This window comes from Chlorocebus sabaeus, chromosome 12, assembly GCF_047675955.1.
Source record: "Chlorocebus sabaeus isolate Y175 chromosome 12, mChlSab1.0.hap1, whole genome shotgun sequence".
NCBI lineage: Eukaryota > Metazoa > Chordata > Mammalia > Primates > Cercopithecidae > Chlorocebus > Chlorocebus sabaeus.
In genome coordinates, this window is record NC_132915.1 from 58,286,113 (window position 1) to 58,311,907 (window position 25,795).

The following is a 25,795-nucleotide window of genomic DNA, read 5'->3' on the forward strand; positions in this document are numbered from 1 at the left end:
CAATTCATCTTTACCTCCCCTACCTTTCTGAGGCTTAACCCTAGAAGAGCCAGAGGCAGCATCCTTGAACAGGGCAGAAAGCATAGAGGCGAACTGGGGAAACACAGGAAAGGCTGACCAATTCCCCTTTTCCCAATAGAAGTGGCCAGAAAAATGCTGGGAAAACTTTCATAGTAAATAAATTTAAGACCTCCTTTTTATATGAATAGTATGTAAAAGAAATGTCACTACTCATGTGATTAGCAGTAATTGCTGAACATTTTATTCTCTAATAGTAAATGAAATAGGAGGCCTATCTGACATTTTATTCACAAGCAAGAAAATATTTAGCCCCATAGAGCAGGTTTGAATGAAAAATAGTGAAAGTAAAGTGGAGAAAGACCACTTGGCTTAAATAAGGACAAATGAAAAACAGCTCATGCTAGATGAGTAAATTTTCAGTGAACGGTAAACAGGAAAAAAGTATTCAAAGAAAAAAAAGCTTCGAAGTGAAGCTTTACGAAAACTATCAGAATACCTTAAGAATATCAGAGGAAATTATCACATATAACCAAGAGAATCTCAGAAACATTAAGATAAAAAGCTATCACAGAAATAGGAAAAACGTTTAGAAATCAGGCTAGACTACCCTGGAGTTTTCCCCGGATACATGAAACCAAAATTAAAGATAAAAATGCAGTGAAAATCTGACTTAAGTCAGAAACATGTAGGAAAATGCTCCATCACAGCAAAATGAATGGCAGAAAATCTGATTAGATTCTGTAACATTGGCCAAATAGGAATGCTGGGAAGAGACAAAAAACATAATTTATTTCCAACAAACTAGATTTAGGTATAGAGTGATAACCCCTTATAGTATCAGAACACATTAATAGTAAAACTCCCAAATGCAAACTACCATTAAATCGGTAACTAATCTTAACCTTTGAATTTTTCTTTTTCAGTGATACAGAAAGTACCAAAGAAGTGGATATGCGTGTTTAAAGAGATCAAATATTCAAAATAAAAATGAGTAAAATACTGTTTGTTTTATGTAAATTGGCTATGTTTTAATTTTTAAAAGACCCTTTAAAAAAAGATATACAGAAAAATTTCATAGCACAGAGTTCTTATCTATGTTACACCCAGTTTTTCCTATTATAAACATCTTACATAAGTATGGTACATTTGTCACAATGCATGAACAAACAAAAGTTACACTGCTGTTAACTACAGTACATACTTTATTCAGAGCTCCCTAGTTTTTATCAAGTGTCCTTCTTCTACTGCAGGATCCCATACAGGATACGATATATTAGTTGTCATATATCCTTAGCCTCTTCTTGGTTATGACAGTTTCTCAGCCTTTCTTTGTTTTTGATGAGCTTGACAGTTTTGAGGAGTACTGATCAGATAATTTTGTATAATGTTCCTCGGTTGGGATTTACCTATTTTTTTCACGAATGGACTAAAGTTATGAATTTTGGGGAGGAAGACCACAGAGGTAAACCATCATTCTCACTAAATCAAGGGTACATTCTATCGCTATGATCACTACTGTTGATATCGACCTTGGTCACCTAGTTGAGGTCATGTTTGTCTGGTTTCTGCACTGTAATGTTACTTTTTCCTCCTACTTTCCATGCACACTGTTTAGATGGAAGTTACTATGTGCAGCCATGCTTAAAGAGTGGAAAATTATACTCCACTTCCTTGAGGGCAAGTATCTACATAAATTATTGAAATCGTTTTGCATAGATTTGCCTGTTCTTCCCAATTCAGTCATTCATTTGATAATGTGTTTATATCAGCATGAACTCATGGATATTTTAGGCACAAATTCCACATATTTTCAAAACAGCCTTACAGAGATATAATTCACATATCATACAATTTACTCACTTCAAATTGGCTCTAATTTGAAGAGATGGTAAAAATCAGTGCTTACTCAGATATAGAGTCGCTCAACAATCATCAATCCAGGTCTAAATAAGTACATAAAAGTTATCAATTAAGCCATCTATAACCATGTGTTTAAACTACAATAGCCTAATTTGTATTGTTATATTTGTTCTATACCCTATAAAATCAAATTCATGTTATATTAAAATGTGATGAAACCATTATTAAAAGGCAGGGGAAATCCAATAGAAAGAAAGATATTTCAAGTTCATTGGTTTTACTTTTCTGTACAAACCTCTCATTATTAGAAAAGTAAATTATTTCATTTAAGATTATTTTATTAGTGGCTTTTAATTGTATACTTAATACAGGGATGACTTTGTGTAGGTACTGAGCACACAAATTTATTTTACACCCATGCTCCATCCTATCATCGTAAACTTCAGGTAAGATGTGCAGGCCAGAAAAGTGTTTTTCACCCCGATTTTACATATTAGGAAACTAACACGTCATGAGATGAAGAGATTGTTCAAGGTCCAATAAGCAGAAATCAATGTCAGTCAGAATTTGAAACTAAATCTTAAACTTTTAGTCATTGCATGTTACCTCTTTTACCAATTGGAAATGGCATTACTATGGTTTTGGATATGATATAAAACTGTCTAAATGTTCTAAAAATCACATTTCAATGCATTTCAAAACTATTTAATAAGAACTACATCCAAAGATATTTTTAATGGTAATAAATAAGATACAACTTTTGTCTTCCAGGACCACGATTTGGAAAGATAAATAGACCAATGAACAAAAATAATAATATATTAAATAATACATATAAAAACAGAAGCTTGTAAAAGTAGAGAGATTCCAGGACTTTTGGAATGATTTATTGAGAATATGATGCTAAGTTCATTTTTTAAGTAAATGTCGGAGTTTTCCCATGTGATCTGAAAAAGACTATTCCAGTTGCAGGAATCCCAGTGTGCAAAGCCACGGAGATACAGTTTTAAATTGAGTGGCTTTATTAGTAAGTACTAGATTATTTTACTTTTAAATACTGCTTCCAACATCTAAAAATTAAGCATAAATTAATAATTACATTCATTAGTACTTTATTCTTATAAAGTGATTCTTATACTTGATGTATCTATAGTCTTTCTAATTCCACAAGGAGAGCTAAATGGAAAGATGAATAATTATCTTCCCCAACATGCAAATAACTCCCATGGTTTTCTGCCATTATTACAGACAAAACATCTGATTATCATCCATATTCTCAAGCTGTAATTTGAAATCATTTATTTCTATTGAATCAAACTCCATACCCTTCCTTACGCTTTAACATAATCATGGAAACTTCGTTTTTGGGTCAGCTAATAATACTTTTAGTTTTAATCTCCTAATCTCTCTGTAAAACCCACAGTAACCATTCCTATGGATTGATGAATAGGACCGGAAGCTCCAGGTCCAACAGAACCGTCATCAAATCCACTTGTTTTTAGCAGTCACCCAGACCTAAGTATTTTGCTAGGCTACATAAGGACCTATATAAATAACATGTGGAATGTATTCCAATTCACATTTATTTCATCAATCTTGTTCACACACATTTTAAGTGTAATTAAAGATGAAATGATAGACTAAATTTTTATTGAAAGTTTATGCAGTACCTGTGAGAAGAATCTTGAATTCAGAATCAACCATATATGCAAATGCTTCCACTTAATTTAATCATCTACAAAAATAAGGTAAGATCATGAACTCATGAATATGTTCTAGAATGATCTTCACTGATTATAATCAAAAAGTTCTTTAGAAATAAGGGGTAATGGACTACCATCAATCTATTTTAGTTAGATAGAATGAGGTTTTATGGAAAATAAAAATAAAAATATCAATGAAAACCATGTACAGCCAGACAAAGTAATCTGCTACAGACTTCAGTGTTTAAGGTTATGTTACACAACTACGTGGAGGGAATGTTTTGCAAGGAATGTATCTAAGGCATGGGTAAATGAACTACATGGTTAAGGCCACTTACAGAAAACATACGAGACAGCATGACTCATGTTTTTATGACCCATGTCTTATTCAGATGCTTTATGACCCACGTCTTATTTAACAAGCTCCCTCTCTCACACTGCCACCCCAACTCTGACAAAAAATAAATTCTGTCACCAACCACTACCAGGAATCCAATCACACTAGTGTTACTAACATATATGTGACTTTGTTGAACATTTTGAGATCACAGGAAGCAGTACCACTGCACAGAGTAAACTGTAACTGAAAAATTCCATTGGACGTCTATCTTCTGAAGTGTTTTCTGGTCCCTGGCCACTTAATCCTCTTGTCTGTTATCCATACAGCATTTAGTCTCACTCTTCACACTTACTCACTCTGACATTTCTTGTGCAACATAGCTTCCTATTTTGTCAAACCTTAGGTACGAGGGAGCACCAGGAAGTTCCTTCACTTTGTATATTATGTATTGCTATGACATTAAATACACTTATGATGCAAATGTTTTACTTTTGTAACCAAAGAAAAATGAAAAAATAATAAAAATTACACATTAAGAAATGGGTTTCAACTCAAGACTAAATGAATGTATTAAGATGTGCCTTATGCAACTGTGAATGCACATAAAATAATGCATTTGTTCACAGTAGGTGCTAGAAGAATACAGATGATGATTATGGGAATTATTCAAAGTAAGAAAAGAGTGTAATGACACAGGAAAAGTTAGTGTGATAGGGAAGTATAGTATGTACTCCTTCAGTTTACCATATATGAAGTGAAATTAGGTAAAATAGGAGAGATGAATGATTTGGATTATTCTATTCAAAAAATAGTTACCAACTGAATGCTCACTAGGAACCAGACACCTCTTACGAAAATTGTTCTATCTTTCTCTCAACTTCATGGATAAATTCTAGTCATTCAACTTCATTTTTTAATGCACATAACACAATTTCTCCCATTATGAATTCATTTCTCCCATTACGAATTCATCTCATTATGAATTTCATTTATTTTAGTTGCTTGTAAATTCTTTCTCATTAGCCTGTAAGTCTCTCAAGGGCAGGATTATATCTGTCCACTTCCCACAGACAATATATGACCCAGGGTCTACCTACTCTCATGCTTAACACAAAAGAGGTACCCAATAAATACCTGAAGAATTCATCAATCAATTCACTATAGACTAAGTATTGCTCTACAACCATATTTGCCTTCTTAAAAATATATATTGGAGATTTTCCCATGATGGTATTTAAAGAACTACAACATTCCACTTACCGTCTTAGTAAACCAGAAACATACTGCATGAATATTCCAACATTTGTTTATCTATTTTCCTATTAGACATTTGGAGTTTTTTTAATTATTTAATAAAATCATGTTTACACAGTTTTGCACCTCCTTTATAATATCTCTTCCTGAGTCTTTTTCTTGCCTTATTTAAATGATTTCCATTATAAACATTGAGTAAAAGTGATGACAGCATACATTCTAACATTTCTTCCAAGCTTAGAGAAAAAGCACTTAGTGTTTCACCATTAAGTATGGTATTAGCTCTAGGTTTATTGCAGATGTTCCTTATCAAGTTGAGGAAGTTCCCTTCTATTCCTAATTTGCTAACAGTTTTTATCAAGAATAAATGTTGTATTTTCCAATAATTTTTCTACATCTGAGATCACCATATGGTTTTTCTTTTTCTCTTCTTCTTTTTTTTTTTTTTTAGACAGAGTCTTGCTCTGACACCAGGCTGGAGTACAGTGGCACGATCTTGGCTCACTGCAACCTCCGCATCCTGGGTTCATGCAATTCTCCTGCCTTAGCTTCCCAAGTAGCTGGACCTACAGGTGCACACCACCATACCCAGCTAATTTTTGTATTTTTAGTAGAGATGAGGTTTCACCATGTTGCCAGGATGGTCTTGATCTCTTGACCTCATTACCCACCCACCACGGCCTCCCAAAGTGCTGGGATTATAGGTGTTAGCCACCATGCTCAGCTAGTTTTTCTTTTTACTCTGTTAATATGGTGAACTATTTAACTGATTTTGCAATGTTAAACCAACATTGCATTTCTGGGATGAACCTAACTTGTTCTTGATGTATTATCTTTATTTGCCATTGCTATTTATACTTGCTAACGTTTCATTAATAATGTTTACATCTATTTTCTATAGGATGTTGGCCTGTTGTTTTATTTTCTTACGATACCTTTTATGTTGGTCTCATAGTTGGAAAATGTTCCCTCCTCTGCAGTTTCCTGAAAGAGTTTATAGAGATCTGGTATTATTTCTTCCTTAAATATTAGAAAGATTTTATTAGTAAGGTCATCTGTGCCTTCGGTTTACTTTGTGGGAAGATTTTTTGTGTGTGTGTTTGAGTTTTTAACAGTTGATTTGCCACATAATTCAAATACCATGAAATTTACTCATTTCATGTGAACAATTAAATGATTTTTAGTGAATTTATAGATGTGCGCAACCATCAGCACAATCCCATTACAGAATAGTTCCACTGCCCCGAAAGATTCCTTGTGCCCATATGCAGTCACTCACCACTGCCGGTGCCAGACGAAAACCACTCTACTTTCAAATTCCACAGATACGTTTTTCTGTGCATTTCATATAATTATATCATATGATGTTTTTTGTTTCTGGCTTCTTTCAAGTAGCATAATATTTTAAAGGTATATCCATGTTGTAGCATGTATCAGTATTTCATTCCTTTTCACTGATGAACATTTTCCATAGTATGGATATACCTTATTTATCCATTTGCTAATTTGGTGTGGAAAAGTTTTAACTACAGATACATTTTCTTTAAAAGACACAGAGTCATTAAAGTTATCTATTTCTTCTTGTGTATACATAATATATTGCTGGAGGTTCACGGGAGCATTTCTGAGGATAAACTTCTGAAAGAGGAACTATAAAGAAAATTATTAAGAGCATTTGTAATTTAATATATATCCAAGTAAAATTACTTAAAATGCATGTTAGATGAGCTGAACCAGTCTACAATGACTCCAATTATGTATTGAATGTTTATTTCCCCATCCCTTACCAACACAAGGAGTCTATCAATGTTTTCATCTTTGTCCCAACTCATCAGCAAAGACTGTCTTACTATTGTGTTATTTTGCTTTAATTACTAGAGTTTATATATTTATTGTTTACTTTTACATATTGTTTATATATTTATTGTTTACTTTTACTTTAATTACTAGAGAGTTTATATATTTATTGTTTACTTTTATATATTTATTGTTTACTTATATATTTATTGTTTACTTTTATTATACTCACTCTCAGCCCAGTTTCCTCCCCCATATGAATCTTTTCCAGACCACTCGCACTTTACCCTATCCTGAATTGCCTGGTGACACAACTTTTGTATTGTTATTTTGTATAGCCTTGGGAACAATAGATATTTAATAAGAATATCCTGAATCAGGTGATAGTCTATTCTATTTTTGTTAGCTTATCACCGATTTTTGCCTTCTCTGCTTACCAAGAACACAGAATTCTTAAGAACAAGAACAAACTCTCATGTACCATTATATCCTGAATATCAAACAGAAAATTAGTTTCTCAACAATAAGTATTTGCATATTAATTGATATGAATTTAACTAATCGAGACCAAAGCTAGGCTTTTAACATTACCTACAAATAAAATTGCAAAAAGAAAAAACATTTGGACTCCATAATCATAGGCTTAACCAGCAGCTGACCTTCACATCCTCATCTCACAAGGACTGCTTTCAGCAGGCTATGTGTGTGTGTGTATGTGTGTGCATGTATATATGTAGATATACATATGTACATATATACACACACACCCTCCCTATGTATGCATATGCTCTCTATATACATAGAACATATATATATATAAAGTATATATAAAGAAGATGTGTTCATATGATATTGTACATATACGTATATATGTATATAAAGGTCAAGTCAAAAATTAAGAAAATAAAGGCACTTTCCTTTTGAAGAATGAAGCTCACCGTTTCAAAATCAACATGTATCACAAGGCACTGTTGTTGACTCTCCTGGTACACCTGGAGCAATACAGTTTTTATGCTAATTATTTCTCTTCATGCTGGCTACTAGATAGATATCTTGCAGCTAACCATAGTTACATTATAATAGAATGAGATTGTCTGAAGACACAAAATCCTCTTACGTCGTCCAATTTAGAATCCATTTCACAAACTCTATGGTGCTACCTAGAAACTGAATGTGCTGGGAATCTTACATTTTTGCATATATTACTGTTACACTGAACTTCAGTTATGACATTTGTAAAGACAATAATTCTACCTTTATAGGCAATTTGATATAATGTTCCATCTATAACAACAAAAAATGTAATTTGTTTTCTAGTCTAGGTTCCCAGGTTTGCATTTAGTCTTGCTCATTTTGTTAGAGAAAATACACTCACAGTTTTTATTGACAACGACACCAAAACTCTAGGGAAGGAAACAGTATTTGACTTACCCTTGCAGCCAGGAAAGACAGGCTATTCTTAACATTAACTAGTGAATACATTTAGAAAATTAACAAAATGTATTCTAGTCAAATCCTAGCGAGCCTCATATTTTATAAAAACAGCATATAATTATTTCAATGGTGCTTTTAAAATTTTATTCAAATCCATGAGTCATTTAATATCTACCATTTATTTTCTTCCTAATTCACATAATGAAAATAACTTATAACTAATATTATTAGCAATGAAGCCAATAAAATAAAATAGGACAAATGGTCTATCAGTGGTCCTGGGCAAATTCCACTATAAAAAAACTAAGATAATATATTAGGTTTGTGTTCCATTTCATAGATTAAATCACTGAACAAAATATTCCACAAGCTAAATATTTTTAGTGTTCATAAAAACTGGGTAACTGACCTGACAATAATGAAAGCAAGGATAGTTCCTACCTGTGTCATATTAAGTATACTTACAAGAAGAAGAAAAATGTAGAATAGCTAAAAAATAAAAAAAAAGAAACCCAACTGAGACTTTATTATTAAATAATATTTTAACTGTTTTTCTTTTGCCTCTTATTGGTTATCAAAACTCTTTAATAACAGCACAAATGCCCAGATGAACTTTTATGGCCCACACAATAAGCATTACAAGATTTCCAAACATCATGAAATTTATGCCTTATTAATAACTTTGAGAAAATCATCTCCCATACATACATATTAATTTAAATTTGACTTTCATGACACCAGTTAATAGTTCATTCAGAGAAAATATTCCTCTCATCAAAGGCGTATCAAAATCCACACTGCATTACTGACGTTTTACAAGCACTCTTTAAATATATTTTATGTATTCTTCTACCAAATGTTACAATGCCAGACATTTACTTGGCACCTGAAAGTTTTGTTTTTCTTTTTCCAATGCTTAAACCTGTTATTAATTTTTAAACATAAAAATAGGTAGATATTAAATATTCCCATTGTACAGAAATCAACACTGAGCCTTAGAAAAAATAAGACAGCTTTACAAAGAAGACACTGCTAGTCATGAGAAACATAGTAGAATTCAAGTCTTCTGGTGTCAGATCCACTGCTTTTTCTATTTATTCATGCTGCCTCCCAGTGGCACTGGATTAGTCTCTCTTGGGAGATTTTTAGAACTAGGATCTTCTCTCTTGAAGACATTTAAGAATAGATACAGCAATTGTATCTGTTGAGTGATAACACTTTTTTAAAAAAGTAACTTTTATTAAGGTTTAGATGAAGTTAAGGTTTCCTAAAATATGATACTAATTTCTGAACCAATACACACTGACAAATGTGACTCTACTACTCGCTGAATATGAACATTACATATTTGATTACATTGGCCAATTTGTTCTCAGAGTATTAACCATATGAAAATAAGCCACTCACAGCACAAATGCACCATGTTGTTAGGCTGTCCATCTATATCAAATGAATACTTATCCATGCTTTTATACTTCCCAGAAACAAAAGGCAGTGAAGTTATAGCCAGACACAAGATGCATTTACAATTTAAGAGACTGATGACTTGAACTCCCTAAAGACCCAAACCCACCTTCTAGTCAATTTTTGTATAAAATTAAAAAATAAACGCAACAGTCTTAATATTTTAAGACTATCGCCCACCTACTTAAAAGTAAATTTTTATGGACTGATCATTATAAAATAACTGTAAATTAGCATGGATTTAATTCTGAAGGAAATGTTTTGAAGAAAAAAAAAGGAAGAAGAAAAGGAAGGAAGGAAGGAAGGAAGGGAAAATTTCTTTAGAAGAATAACAAAGAAATCACAGAAGTATATGCCATTAGATGGGTAAGCCTGATACCTGGAATTTAACCTTTCCCTCATATTCTCCCTTAATTTCCTTATCCCAAACCCTTTTTAAATTTAATTTATTTTCTTTCAGGAAATATGGTATTTTATGCTTAAACAGTTTTTAAAGCTATTAACATCAAAGTAGCCCCTGAACCATAAAGGGAAGAGGCTTGGTGACATATTTCAACAAAATTATAAATATAGTATTCACAGGTTGGTTGAGGGCTATGACAAAGAGAAATATTTATGTAAATTGAGAAAAGAGATTTTTTTTTCCAATCTAACATGCTTCCTTAAGGATACAACATAACCAAACTGGAGAATCAGTAACTGACAAGCCTGTTTGCATATAGTGACCTCCTCTCCTTGTACTACAGGAAAACATTTCCACCTAGAGTCCTTTCACAGAATATCTAGAGACCAAATGAAATCAACCATAATGACTACCAGAGCCAGATCATAATCAGTTTTTAATTGAAGTATCAAGCCAATTAATTTATGACAACTTCCTATCACTTTTTATTCTTGACATGAGGTTTCAGAGGACTCAAATGGTTTTCTGATCCATGACGGCTGTGGAACATTTTAATGTCTGGTCTCTTTTAAAATCACATTTATTAGAGAGGAAAGCATCTTTAGAGATGGAGTCCTAAAGCTGACTTGAGATTACAAACCAGCCTCACTAGTTTGATTCGATTAAATGTCAAGAAACAAAACTTCCCTTATGCATCATATACACAGAGTCTTAATAGCAGATCTTCCTTTGGTTTTAGAGGTGTCTTTCAGAAGTACATTTGAGCCCTAAATATGTATTTGTCTCGCAAATTTAAGTCAACAAATAAATGATTAGTGTATGAAGTTGTACTTATATTCAAATGAGTATCATTTTTTCACGTCATAAAAATTTCTAAAACACTGTATTTTAAGAACATGAACCATCCTTTTCGGGACTTCATCAAGATGTATATTCTTGCCTTCCACACAGAGCACCATCCAGTATGATACATGAAAGACAAACTTTATATAAATCTTCCTGAGATAATGCTGTGTGTTATTCCGGAATGAAAAACATCAATAAATTTCCCTGCTTCCATTTCCACTACAGTAAACTTATTATATAAAAATATTAACTTATATATGTACCTTAATCAAAAATAACAGATACCTTACATAACCAAACCACTTCTGCCATCAATAGGCAATCCATTCCATTTAAATTCTTAAGGTGAAATGCCTGGCAGATCTCAAAACATTTTACTGGTTTTGAACAGGAAGTGCATTTTTTTTCTTCCTCACACTCCAACTATATTGGGAGTAATGCATGCTACTGGGTGACAGTGATAGAACCCTAAAGAATATCTCCTTCTTTTAAAATGTTAACCACTGTTTCCAATTTCTGAAAAATATTTTTTGCCCTTTCAGTATGTGGTCAATATTTTCACCAATGATGGACCTCAGCTTCTATTTAGTATTCCTGGAATATTCCACGCCCCATGGTAATTTTTGGTCCTCCTTTAGTATTATTCTAAATATTCGTGTTTGTTAACAGCCACCTTTAGAAGATCCTGAAATTGCATTACTGAGTGTAAAATGACCACATATGGTATGCACAAACACAACACAGCACACTGAAAAATGCATACATTACCGGCTGCCTAAAAGACACGGGGGTAATCACACCACGCAAACACAATAAGCACTCTTTCATTTATTTATTTATTTACTGCTTAGACACACTCATCAAACATGTTCAGTGCCCACTGAGCCCAAGGCAGTACATAGCACAGATGATATCTGTTAGTGGCTTCAGCAAACTGGATTATGTCAAAGTGTGAAATGTGAAATGAATCTCACTTCATCAAATAAACTGAACTCCAAGCCCATTTCCCAGCACTCGCTCCCCCACCTCAAACACACAAGCTTAACTTCGCCCTCCTTCCTCTTTTGATGCTCAGACCATGACTTCCTTCTCATCCTTCTCTCTCCCTCTCTCCTCTCTCTCTCTCTCTCTTCAAGTATTTCAGCAGCTTTCCTCTGTCCTCTGAGCCAATCCCTCGGGAAGGGAAATCAGCAAAATGTTGAATGGGGAGACTTCACCAGCAGGTGAAGAGGAAAAGAGAGGAAAAGAAGAGGGTGTGGTACTCCTTTTCTCCACCACACCCCATCCCTGGAGTCTTGCACTCCAGTCCACTGCGGCGCAAAGGGGGCACAGCAGGTTCCCCAGCCCACCTCGGAGCAGCCTGGCCCAGACCAGCCACCCAGCGTTCTCCGCAAAAAACTTCCCTTAAACCAGCCAAATATTCAAGGGAGGCGGAGGAAATCGGGCATTAGTGAATACACATACACCAGAGCACCACGGAGCGACACCGAAAGGCACCTTTTTTAGATACAGACTCTCTCTCACCCTTCATTCCCTCCCACCCTGAGTATCTGACTGAGAATTTACAGAGAACTAGGGGGCGAAAAGAGAGAGGAGGAGAAAAAGGGCATTACCTCCTGGGGCTGCCCTCAGGGCGCGGGCCAGGCTCTCATCCCCAAAGTGGCTCCAGTTCAAGGCACAGCTTTCCAGAGCTCAGCCGGGTTCGGACCCGCGTCCCCGCGGCGCGGCGTGGAGCTAGCAAGCTCGCCGGGACTCCCGCTCACGTCCCCCGCCCCTGCCGCGCGGGCTCCGCCACCCCGCGGGCACGCTGGCTCTCCGCGCTCGCCCCGCCGCCTCCCGGCGCCCCCACACCCACCCGCTCCTCGGCGCCCGCTGGGAGCCTCTAGCGGAGGCGAAGGGAACCGCAGGCGACCTGCGGCGCCCAGGTTCAGACGCCGGTTGCAGGGAGCGGGGCCAGGCGGGAGCGGGAGCTTCGCGCGCCCCCGAGTCCGCCGGCCAGGTGCCGCCGCCTCTCCCACCAGCCCACCTGCGCCAGGCTCACCTGCCACCTCGTCCTAGCTGCGTTCACCAGTGCCCACAGCTCTCTATGGCAATCAGGGGGTGGGTCTGCGGTGCTAATAATAAAATTTTAAAAACTCTCTGGTAAAAAAAATGAAAACCCAAAACCCAAATCCACGCTGTATATCAACCTCGACAGAGAACCCAGCCCGAAATCGATTTCCAATAGGTTTCAGAAAGTGTAAGGACAGGATACTCCTCCGGCTTCCTGCCTCCCAGCTGGGCAACGCAGCACCGGCTACTCCCTGACTTCCCAGCGCGGGTCGTGCGATCGCGTGGCGACGCCAGGAGAGATCCTCCTAACTTGACTTAACCCCCACCCCATTCCCAACATCTATTTTAAGTTATTGTCTCTGGCAATTCAAGCAGCAGCTTTGCTGCCTCTTACCTTGAGGCGCTGTTAATTCTCCTTCGTGTCCTTAAAATCCCAAGGATGCGACGCACACAAGTCCAGGGGCTTTTCCTGGACTTCCCCCGCCTCAGCTCTGCCGGCTCCTCCTTTCTGAGGGATCAGGAGGGGATGGCGGTTCAAAAGCCCTCACCATAGAGGCGCCTCCAAGCCTTCGTGCCAGTGGAAACGGAGACCGGGACCACCTTCCCGGCACCCGGAAGCCTCCCAGCCCCTCCTCGGCCAACTTGGCTGCCTATTCAGTTTTCTTCCGTAACCCCACAGACACGTCAGTCAATTCCCTGGCATCAGGCAGGATATTCTTAGTTGCGGCCGCTCCTCTCGCTTTCTCTCGATAACGCCCCTCCCCCTTTTCTCCCCTTAATTTGGAAAATTTTCTACTCTCTGCCCGAATTAGGTGGGGATGAGGCGGAGAGGTATAAGAAGAGCCACACTAAGGCACAGCTTCAGAACGCCGTCTCCCTGGGCTGCTGCAGCGCGAAGGTGTCTACGCTGGGGAAACTTTGAGGGGAGGCAGCGCCGGTGCGGGTCTGGGCTGGCGGCGGGTGGAGGCGCCAGGTGAAGAAGCTTTGAGGGGGCGGCTGCAGGGCGGACGGCTGGGGCTCGGCGGCCCGGCTCAGAGCTCGGGCTGCGCACACACACAGGCGCGCACAACCGCGCGCGCGCAGCTACACACGCACGCCCAGCCCTGCGCCCGCGGCCCCGGGCCACTGGCTAGCGAAAAGTCGAGAGACGTGAGGAGGGGTAGCGGTTCCAGGGATGTTGATGACAGGAAGAGTCAATCAGTCCTCTCTAGTTAGCGGATTGCCGGCAGGCAGTTCCTCGCTGCACGCGCTTAAGTCCTTTGAGCCACCTCTCCGTTCTCTGCCCTGTCTGGCATTTCGACTCCGTAGCTCTTTTCTTGAGGCCAGTTACATCCCCTCGGCACCCGGCGAGAGGTCACTAGACTAAAGATTAGCCCTGTTCCCATCGCCACCCTCCAGGGACCACCTCCGCCCCTTCTGTAGTGGAGAATTGAAGTGGCTGCAGCAGTTCGCTGGGGAGCTGAGGGGCTCCCCGAGGTCCTTCGAATAGAAGAGCCTACACATCGCTTCGTGAACATTATCCCCTCGCATCCCGTCTTTCCTTGCCCACTCCCTCCATAACATTTCCCCCAAGGAGCTCCCGAAACAGGCTTAGATGTTTTTAAAATGAATTTCTTAGGGAATTATAATGCCTAGCTTTTGGAACTGGGTTAATTTAGGGTCTACGCTTATATTGTAAACTGGACGGTAGCAGGTGAACGGCTCAGATGGAGAAAGGGGAGGGATTAGGAGTCTGGAGACCCAACCCCTTTAGCAGCCATTTCCAAGGTTTTGCACCAAGAGTAGCTGTCCGGGTCTCTGGCTAGCTCCTGTCCCAACTTCTTTTTCTTCCCTCTACGGCTGGGAGGGATCACTGGGTGCTACACCGCTGGGGCGTCCCAGGCAGGAGAGTCTTCGCTCTCAGAAGCGCCCCAGGGTCATCCACAACTCCCACGAAAGGAGCTTCCCAAGAGGAGTCTGTTTTACCCGGAGTGGGCTGCTGGAATTAATAGATTACAGAAAGTAAACTTTTGCCCATTGTTTATTGTGCTTTTTTTAACCAAAGCTTGCATTTGTGCTTCGCCCAGTCTATTCCAGCACAGCGCTGCTCTGCCTTTTCAAGTGCGGGACAGAGAATTGCTGAGGATTTCTCCCCTCTGGGGCTTCGCGAATATCTATGGCTTGCTACCTGCTAGCGGAAAACGCAAAGTTGCCCAGCTAGGAGATGGCGCCAGGTTCCTTTGCTCTGGCGCTGGGTGCACCGCTCCGCCACCCACCGCCACCGTCTCCATCGAGAATCTCTTCAAAATCAAGGGAGTTCTTGACTGTGCCTCTTCAAGTTGGAAGGCGGCTGACTTTGCCGGGAACCTAGTACGTGAGCGCCAAACGTGGAGTCGCAGAGCGCAGAAGTGAAGATTTAATACAAAAGATGAAACTTGTAGGATGACCTCTAGCAGCGCTACTCGCAGCTCTGAAATCGATCCGGAGCATTCCAAGGTGAGCGTTGCGGCTCCCAGTGATTACGGACCGGTAACTTCAGGCGCAAGTCTGAATTTCAGGGATGAACCTGCTTTGGATTCTGTTTGAGCCAGCGGAGGCACTGACAGGGGCTGTGGGTTTAGGGGTAATGGATCCATGGAGGCTGCCACTTACTTGGAGAGAGCAGACAGTTGGCGATACCTTCCCACTAACTTGCTGCGCTGCTCAAGGCTGCTCACAGACCCACGCGTAAGGATTTAGAGTGTTTATGTCCAACGCCCAGACTTAACTTCTAGTGCAATTAAGGAAGAGCTTGAAGCTAAACCGCGCAGCTTGCATGAAGAAGTGAATAATGAAATCGGTGGTGAGATGCTAAGGAATAAAAAGAGGCATTTTGTTGCGTGTGTATTAGTTTGCCAGGATTGAGTTTTAGGTTTGATGTCCTAAAATGTATCTTCAACACAGACTCTTTTGCAGCCTTTCAAGAGGAGGATGTTCGGCAGTGTTTTGGAACCTGGTATGAATCTATACATTGTCTGCTTGCCACAATGTTTGATGCTTCTTCGAGTTCTAATTCTTATTCCTAATTAGTAAATTACCGTTCCTGATAACAAAGTGGGAATAAGAATTAGAATAAACTATTTCCAACAAAAGGCCATCTTTAACTTATGATTTCTGATTATATAAGCCTACCAATTCCTAATAAAATATTCTGGCAGACTATTAGGCATGAATGGCAGAGCTGTAATCAAGAGACTCTTGGTTCAACAAAATTCAGAATTTAGAGCGACTCCTCTCCAAAAAGGTTCTGACTTGAAATTCCTTTTTTGTTTGCTGTTGGTGTGCAGGCCACTGTCTGCAACTGAAGTTTCTGTTTAAAGTAAATGTAGGTTATTTACACTACACATTCATTAACTTTAATACCTGAAGGGTGCCATACAGTGGTAGGAAATGTTGTAGAAAGTCTTGTACCAGCCATTACGAAGTCTTTTTCACTCCCTTTGAGTTTTTGATGTATGCGATGTGTATGCAGTAGTGGTAATCCATAGCATAATATTCTTGACATTTAAGCACCTTCAAAAATAATTTTAAAAACCTGTAGATTTATGGATCCTGATCAAAAAATAGAAGAGGATAAGGATCACCCTTTTCCCCCTCGCCTTTTACACTTTGGTTTTATGTGGGAAAATGTTTAACAAACAAGGAGAGCAAACCTCAGGATCAGAGGATATACCCCATTCCCACTACCCTTAGATCTATCTATGGAATTGAAAAGAAACTATTGAGACTCAAAGGGACTGTCAGATCCAAGAGTCTTATTTCACCACCAAATTAAAATAACTACAGCATTGTTCCAGTGTTGTCTATGTCTTTGTGTTCTCTGATAATTGAATTTGAAATATATGATCTCTTCTGATGGAAACATCTTGATCCTTTTCCCTCCTTAAGATCATTTCTCTACAAACTGCCATTTTCAGAACACTTTTTACTTCTCTAGAGCATAGCATTCAGTCTATTGGTGTATTGTCTTTTCATAGATGAAAGCTATTCTTTCTTTACTGATATGCCTTTGCTACTGTACTGTGAGCTCTGAGACCAGAGATCTTGTCATATACATTGTTGTTGCCCAGAATTTATACAGAATCTAATACAGAATAAAATAGATGCATATGATGATGATGATCATGATGAAAGCTACCATGTATTGAGTAATGACTATGTAATGTGATTTATGTACATTATATCAGTTGATCCTGTTCACAACCTGTTTACCTACATTTTATGTCCTCAAATTACAGGGAGATTGAGGCTTATGCAAATTTACCTAAGGTGACAGATCTATTTTGTCACAATTGAGTTAATTATGGAACCTATACAGTATCCTTCTGACTCTGAAGCCCGCACTATTCATCATTTTGCTCTATTCAAATAGCCAGATCCCCACACTTTCAATTATTCAAGGCTAAAAGGAATTTATATGTTTTTAATGCTAAAAAGAGGCAGATTTAAAAATGAGTTCCTTACCTCTCATGCATTCGAGTCAATATCTATTTGAGTGTCAAAACACAGGAACAGTTTACTTCTCTTATTGCGTTAAAATAGGAGAGTGTCTTCTTGGCATTATTTTCATGGGAATGCCAAATGCTGAATTAGGGTTTGCTTTCAGAGAGGGGAGTCAGGCCATTGGGAATTTTATGGACATAGAAAACTTTTTATTATTTACTTCCATGTTGATATTCTTATGTAAAACAGAGAGGATGCTATTATAAAATCTCAACTGTATAAGATGAATAAATTCTAGAGGTCTATTGTACAATAATGTGCCTATAGTTAACCATGCTGTATTATATACTTAAAAATGTGTTAAGAGGACAGATCTCATGTTGGCTAATTGCCACAATTTAAAAAATAATAAAAATAAAAGCCTCAAAACACAGACAACACTGAATATAGAATGACATAGGAACATGCCATAGAAATGTGTTATAGTTGTCAATTTCAACAGCTCATATTATAAAACATCTTTTAAACCTTGGATCATTACAGTACAAATACAGAATATCCATATTGTGGAAGATTAAGCTGCTGTGTAAATGAATGAAGGAATTCTCCTTAATTGGCATAAAAAGGTCTCCATGATATTTTTAGGTGAAAATTGCAAGGTGAAGCAAGGTGTTTTCTCCAAAAATTAATAAAATTGGTTGGGGTCATGGTGTAAGTGGGCAGATGGTACCAAAGATAGAGGTTAGACTTTTTATGTTCTTTTCATTTTGGCACCATGTATAAGTTTTACCTTATAAAATAAAAGAGTGCCTTTGAGGGGTTGCATGGAAAGAAAAGTATAACAGATGTATCTCTTCCTTTTACTTTAAAAAAAGTTTTTGTTGTTGTTATACTTGTTTATAAAAAGGGTAGATGAAAGTTGTGAAATAACCTGGCCTGCAATACATTTGCTCATTTACTCCTTCTACGAGGGAGAGACCTTGAGGGAAAGAAGCAAAAAGGGGTTTCTTAGTTCAGGCTACTATAACAAAATACCATCGCCTGGGTAGCTTAAATAGTGGGAATGTATTTCTCACAGTTCTGGAGTTCTGTGAGAAACATTTTTCACAGTTCTTGGAAGGCCAAGATTAAGATGCTCGCCAATTTGGTTCTTGGTGATGGCTCTTTTCCTAGCTTGCAAACAGCTGCCTTCTAACTATGTCCTCACATGGCCTTTTCTCAGTGTGTGTTGTGGAGGGGAACAGAGAAAAAGAAACAGACATTTTATCCCCAGTTTATATAGCAACTAATCCTATCATGATGGCCCCTAATCCCATCATGAAGGTTAGACATGACCTGTCTAACCCTAATTACCTCCCAAAGGCCTCATCCCTACATAGCACCACATTAGATGGTTAGAGCTTCAACATAGGAATTTGGGGTGGAAAGAAGGTACAATGTTTAGTCCATAATAAGTGAGCAGGTCTAATCTCCTTGCAATTCTACCTCCCCTGGGTAAATAGACTAATGATATTTGCTAGAAGGAAGAGCGCTGTGTTTGTGCCTTTAGTAGGATATCTGACTAAGGATTACCTATAATAGATAGAACCAGAATTTATAAGGGATGGCTTCCTGGAAAATGGCATATAGTGTGTCCAGTGCTGGGGTATAAAATGGAGGTGTTTTGTAATTGAAGCACTACCCACGGTATGAGGAACCGTGAACACCTCACTTGGAGGCTTTGTCTATTCTGGGCTACAGAGATGTGACTTTCACAGGAAAGAAAGACCTGGAGAGCCATTATTTTGAACCTTTTGATAAGCCTTTTGTTTGTACCGTTGAAATATTTAGTTTAGGCTAATACTGCTTAGGATCTCTAATTCATGTTAGTCCAATTTGAGAAATTCACTATTAAGAAATAGCTTGGAAATGGCTTAATTCAGATAGTGAGCAACTTAAATGACACCTTTTATGTACCAGAAACATTCTAGGAGAACTAGATTTATTTATTCATTTAATCCTAACAACAAATCTAATAATTATTATCTTCGTTGTATAGATGAAGAAACAGTCACAGAAAAGTCAAGTAGCCTTGCCAAGGTCACATAGCTGCTTAAGTGGTACAGTCAGGGTTTAAACCGTGGCTGTCTAACGTTAAATCATAGCTTTTTACCCTACACCAGAAGGTTCTATATTAGCTATAAGGTCTGTTAGAACAGGGACTTGGCTTTACTGTTGATTACAGGCTCACTAGGCCAAAAATGGTACATGGATCCTGACTGGATAAAAACCATGGACAGTGGTGAGACAACTGAGTATACCTGTTTGCCACACGCTGTGCTAATTGCATTATATATGTTACCTTGTTTAATTTCTTTTCTTTTTCTTTTTTTTTTTTTTTTTGAGAGAGAGTCTCGCTGTGTCACCCAGGCTGGAGTGTAGTGGTGTGATCTCGACTCACTGCAACTTTTGCCTTCCGGGTTCAAGTGATTCTCCTGTTTCAGCCTCCCAAGTAGCTGGGATTACAGGCACCCAACACCATGCCCAGCTAATTTCTTTATTTTTTGGTAGGGACGGGGTTTCACCATGTTGGCCAGGCTGATCTCGAATTCCTGACCTCATATGATCCCCATGACTCGGCCTCCCAAAGTGCTAGGATTACAGACACAAGCCACCATGCCCAGCCTTTTATTGAATTTTCAAAACAACTCCATGGTTTAGGCAATACTATTATTACTCTGATAATGATCAACATGAAGTTAATTGTTTCCTCTAAGTGTCGCAGTGGTTCAGTACAGAAACAGAATCTCAACTCAGCACCATTGTGCCACACTGCTTTTAACCTAAACTAACATTTTATACAATAATATTGTGTTGTAATTGAGTCGCTTGCTTACAATTCTTTCATTATTCTAGTGTTCAAAACACATGCTACAATGAAATAAACAGATCAAACATAGAGTTTGAATAAACATCTTTCAAAGCAGTTGGAGTGTTTTGCTGGAGAAACTACTTAAGTGTCAGTGATTTACCACTTGTCATCCTCCTAATATAAGTGGGTGTCCTGGTGACTAGTTCTGATATTTTTTGGACAGGGAGGAAATCAGACAAGGTAATGTGGTCAGGAAAAGAATCATAAATGTTCCTTTCTTTTTACAACAATTTTGGCCCATTTGATATCTTACAAACAAGAGTGCTTGTTTTCTTCAACTGTGTCTCTGTTTGTCAATCAGTGGATTCATAAGCCATCCTATAAAATTTCAAAGTGCTATTCTCTATTGCACATTATAAAAATGAAACAACCAATAGAAAGCTTTCAGTTCTACCTTGGTTCAAATTTCCCTTTTCCTTAAATCTTACATATAAGGCAGTGCTTGCAATGGCAGTTGAAAGACGATACTGGAGCTGTCACCTAGGGGCCGGCTACTGATGAACTCACATACTAGGACAAGGAGTTTAAAATTCACCTTGATGATAATGGGCAGTTTATAAGCAATTTATCTCCAGATTCATGCATCTCTGTATTATGGTTAATCTGCAGTCTTTGGAGTTAGACCTCCTGGATTTGAATTCTGGCTCTGAGACTTGCTAGGTCTAGGACAAGGGTGCTGTAGAAGCACATAGGAGGGCCCTCTGAATCATTTTAGGGGACATGGGAACAGGGAAAGATCAGACAGGGTAGTTCAGGGAGTGCTACCCGGAGGAAAATATTCTAAGCAGAATTGCAAAGGAAGACTTGGCAGAAGCCTTAATATGCAAACAAAGAGGTTGAGAGCTGTGCAAAGTTTTCAAAAATGAGATAGGGGCAGGGGGTGGGAGGAAGAGACAGGAAGAGAATCTGTTATCATTGTGGTCTGCAGACAGATGTTTAAGCTAAAGTTTAAGAAGTTACTAACTCCCACTACCTAAGAATGTAACTATATTAAAAGATAGAGTATTTAAAAAGGTGATTAAGTAAAAAGGAAGCTATTAGGGTGAATGCAAATCCAATGTGCCTGATTTCCTTATAAAAAGAAGAGATTAGGACACACAGAGAGACACCAGGGTTGCCTGTGCCCAAAGGGTGGACCATGTGAAGAGGCAGCAAGAGGACAGCCAAGTCAAGTAGAGAGAACTTGGGAGAAAACAACCCTGCTGACACTTTGAAATTAGACTTCTTGTCTCCTGAACTGTGTGAGAAAATAAATTTATGTTGCTAATAAACCCACTCTGCAGTTCTTTGTTATGACAGCTCTAGCAAAACTAAGAAGGGAAAAGCAACTAATAGTGGGATTGGAGAAGTCAGCTTGAAGCCTGGACATTAATAAGCTCATTCTCATAAGATCATGTCAGAGGAAGAAGAATGAAGAAGGAAAAGCAAGGTCAGTTAGCAATTAAAGATATTCCCTGAACTAAGACAGTGAGCATAAGTATGGAAAGAGATAGACAAATTCCAGATACATAAGACAAATTACATAATTTAGAGACGGATTTCATGAGAGTAGCAGTGGTGTGGGAGAAGTATAGAACTAAATGATAGTATCCATTTACAAACAAGAAAAGAGGTAAAGGAGGGAAAATTTTTTGTAGTATGTTTTTGCTGGATAGATGATTTAATCAGACTTGGGGTGACAAATACAAATGAACACATAAAATGCTCAAAACAAACATTAAACACCAATGTAGGAAAACAATATAACATGTGTCTTAAAGCTGTATACAATTAGGTACAAATGCTTGTTTAACAAACTAGGCTTATAAACATGGAGAAATGGAATTCCCTAAACTGGAAGATGAAAAAGAATTCCTGAAGGTTGGAGCTGGTTTTTTAACAATGTAATATTTGAGAATGTGAGGTTGAATGGAGAGAGAGAGAAAATGAGTAAGATGAACCAAGATTTGTTAGGTTGAATGTAGAGAGAGAGAAAATGAGTAAAACAAGATTTGTGAGGTTGAATGTGGAGAGAAAGAAAATGAGTAAAATGAACCAAGATATTGTGGGAGTATGTAAAGGATATTTGTACACAGGAAGCAAAACAGCTTGGGCAAACAGATTAGTGGAAAAACATAGTTGGAAGTGGTTTCAAAACTAAATTTGAAAGATACTGTTGAGTCTTGAATTCTGACATGCATGTGGGGTTTTAATTATCTTGATTATATTGGGGGTAGGATACAGTTGTCAGTAAATTTGTGACTTATGGAATATAGTACTTTATTTCTCTTGTAGGAAAGAAGTCTAGAGATGAGCAGCTTAGGGCTTATATTGTGTCATTCAAAGATTGTCCTATGCATTGTTCTGCTACATGTGGCTTACATTCCCAAGGTCATTTTATGATCCAGGAATTCAGCAAAAATGCTAATCATCAAAAAGAATAAGTTGAAAGAGAGTAAAAAGGCAACCTCAAAAATGTCCCACACAATACTTCTGCCAACATATCTTCACCCAGATTTTAATCATTTGGCCACCAGAACAGTAAGGCAGGCTGAGGAACTGTTCTCTTTTAGCCCTATGGCAATATTCCCAGCTGTTAAGTGGAGATCTCTTATTGACAGTTAGAGAGACAGTGAATGTTCAAGATAAAGGCTTGAATACTGTGCTACTGGTTATTTTTTGGCTCAAATTCATTTTCTTGGAAGAATTATTTGTGTCTTATTATTGTTGTCTAGTTTCTCTGGATACCAAATATTTTTACTTTTTGTGTCCTTTTATTTCAAATTATAAACCATTTTCTTCTCACTAAAACTTGATATTACCTAAATAGTACCAAATATTAACATATAGGATATTTTGGTTTTGCATGCTTTTGGTTTTACACACACATAAATATAAAAAATATATTTTAAAATGTTTTCATGCATACAATATAATTATATGAACAATGTAACCTGAAGTCTAAACTAATGAAATCTTTGTGTGACAATACCATGTAGTCAATATTAGTACAAAGTAGCAGGAAAGTAAACTTTTGTCACCTTGAGAATTTATAGCTTCCAAAATATTTTAACCAATAAAAAAATTTTGTAATTTCCTTTTACATATTCCTTCACTCACAGACTTATATCTCTTAATAAAATATAATTCTGAAGAAATTGTTGCTAAAATTGTATTCTAAAGCCAGCAACATAACATAAAACATCAATGAAAAATGTTGTTATTACACTGAATGTGGTATAACATGCTTCAATCCTCTTCCAGTTGGCTTGGGTTTTTGAAGCTTTACAAACATCAAGAAGACAAAGTATAGCTTCTTTTCCAAGAACTATACTTACGGTTAGATGAGTGTGTCTTTCTGAAAGAGTGCCAACTCACAAATGTTCTCAGTGGGGAGATAAAGCAATATCGTAGATAGAGTCAGTTGCCGACTGTGTTGAGTCAAGAAAGCAATGACCCACTTGTTCAAAACAGGAACTTTTTGAAAGAAAAAAAAAGTACATGGTACAATTTTAGTTAATGCATTTTATTTATGTTTCTGGGATACAAGGTTTCTTGTGTGTTGTTATTATTTATTAATTTATTTAAATGGTACTAAATAGTTTCTGTTGTATAAGCACTAGAAACAAAGAGGGTAGTACTTGCTTGAATCTCCTGCCCAAGTTGAGCAACAATATCATACAGACAATTTCTTGTCCCTTGTTTCTCAATAGAGTTCAATTGTTGAATTGCCATGTAATCCACAAAGTCTTAAATAGTAGGTGACCTTATTAGCAATGAAAGTATGATTTGTTCTTTCTTTCCTTTATTAAAATAATAATAGTAAGACAACTTGGCCCTTCTAACAGTGCTTATGTTATTTCCACCAAGAACTGGTTGTGGAGTATAAGAGAGAACGTTACTGGTTGACTATGTGAAATATAGAATAGTCTAAATTATCCAGAAATGAATTAACTGTAATTGTTTTTAATTTATTTTTATTTTTTATTTTTTGAGATGGAGTTTTGCTCTTGTCACCCTGGCTGGATTGCAGTGGTGCCATCTCGGTTCACTACAACCTTCCCCTCCTAGGTTCAAGTGATTCTCCTGCCTCAGCCTCCCCAGTAGCTGGGATTACAGGTGCCCATCACCATGCCAGCTAATTTTTGTATTTTTAGTAGAGATGAGGTTTCACCAAGTTGGTCAGGCTGGTCTCGAACTCCTGGCCTCAGGTGATCTGCCCGCCTTGGCCTCCCAAAGTGCTGGGATTACAGGCATGAGCCACTGTGCCCAGCCAACTGTAATTATTTTTTAGAGTTCTTAAATTATATATATTTAAGGTATACAATACAATCTTTTGACATACAAATACATAGTGAAATGATTACTGCTCCCAAATAAAATACTCTATTCATCTCCTTTTACATAGTTACCATATATATAGTTACCATATATATGTAACCAAATATATTCACTATGTAAAACCAAAGTTACCATATATATGGTAACTATGTAAAACCAAAATATCCTATACATTAATATTTGGTACTATTTAGGTAATACCAAGTTTTAGTGAGAAGAAAATGGTTTATAATTTGAAATAGAAGGGCACAAAAAGTAAAAATATTTGGTATCCAGAGAAACTAAACAACAATAATAAGACACAAATAATTCTTCCAAGAAAATGAGTTTAAATATATGGTAGCTATGCAAATATATACGTGTCTGTATGTGTATATATATAAAGTAACTATGTAAGACGTGTGTGTATATATATGTATACACACACACACATATATGAGCACTTGAAATTTCTCTTGGCAAACTACAGTGTTATCAAAGGTGCTGGGATAGGAGAGAGGGTAGAAGTAGGAGGGAGATGGGGAGATGTTGGTCAAAGGATACAAAGGATACAAAATTGCAGTTACGTAGGATGAAAAGACAGCTAATGTATAGCATGATGACCATATTAACCTTAATTCTTAAGCAAGATTATATGGTACTTTGCTTCCCTGACAGGAATATCAGAGAAGAGGATATCAGGCATATATCGTAAGCAACATATTAGTTTATAAGCTTGATCTAGGTAATTTAGCATAATATCATATCTTTTCATTATTGTACATTTGCACACATACAGAAATACAAAATTTTATTAATATTAACAATTGGTTCATGACAGACCTCATCATTGTTCTATGAATTGCCTATTTTTAAAAAAATATAATTAACTTTTTATTAGAATGTAACAAGTAACATAAACCCATGACTCATAATGAAAGTTGGGATCT

General features: G+C 37.5%; 1 long non-coding RNA gene across 1 annotated transcript in view; it reads right to left on the minus strand.

The window, feature by feature from the left end:
- LOC140712956 (uncharacterized) overlaps nucleotides 1–14,567 on the minus strand; it is a 541,357-nt gene extending 526,790 nt beyond the window's left edge. Inside the window, exon 1 of the long non-coding RNA XR_012094821.1 lies at nucleotides 13,569–14,567. This is a non-coding gene — a long non-coding RNA (uncharacterized lncRNA). The remainder of the gene's footprint in view (nucleotides 1–13,568) is intronic.
- Nucleotides 14,568–25,795: the final 11,228 nt, after the last annotated feature.